Source organism: Neopelma chrysocephalum, unplaced genomic scaffold (assembly GCF_003984885.1).
Source record: "Neopelma chrysocephalum unplaced genomic scaffold, ASM398488v2 Primary Assembly neopelma1_366, whole genome shotgun sequence".
Lineage (NCBI taxonomy): Eukaryota > Metazoa > Chordata > Aves > Passeriformes > Pipridae > Neopelma > Neopelma chrysocephalum.
The window spans coordinates 209,096-209,333 of NW_020898030.1; the positions used below are offsets into that span (position 1 = coordinate 209,096).

Sequence of the window (238 nt, forward strand, 5' to 3'; positions counted from 1 at the left end):
ATCCAGATATCCAGACTGAATCTAATCAGGAGCAATATCCAGATATCAAAACTGAATCTGATCAGGAGAAATATCCAGATACACAAAGTGAATCAGGAGAAATATCCAGATACAAACCCAGAATCTATTCAGGAGCAATATCCAGATACCCAAACTGAATCTAATCAGGAGCAATATCCGGATATCCAGACTGAATCTAATCAGGAGAAATATCCAGATACACAAAGTGAATCTAATC

At 37.0% G+C, this 238-nt stretch overlaps 1 protein-coding gene across 7 annotated transcripts in view; it reads right to left on the reverse strand.

Annotated features, from left to right (window-relative positions):
• Positions 1 to 238, reverse strand: part of SLC16A4 (solute carrier family 16 member 4) — a 13,749-nt gene that overhangs the window by 140 nt on the left and 13,371 nt on the right. For 3 of the 7 annotated variants that reach the window (XR_003537684.1, XR_003537682.1, XR_003537678.1), the window contains one exon: positions 1 to 51. The exons of 3 other annotated variants lie outside the window; for them this stretch is intronic. The gene's annotated coding sequence lies outside the window, so the exon portion shown is untranslated. Of the gene's footprint in view, positions 52 to 90; positions 155 to 238 lie in introns of those variants that run through there. One more of the 7 variants, XR_003537679.1, reaches the window with a different exon arrangement.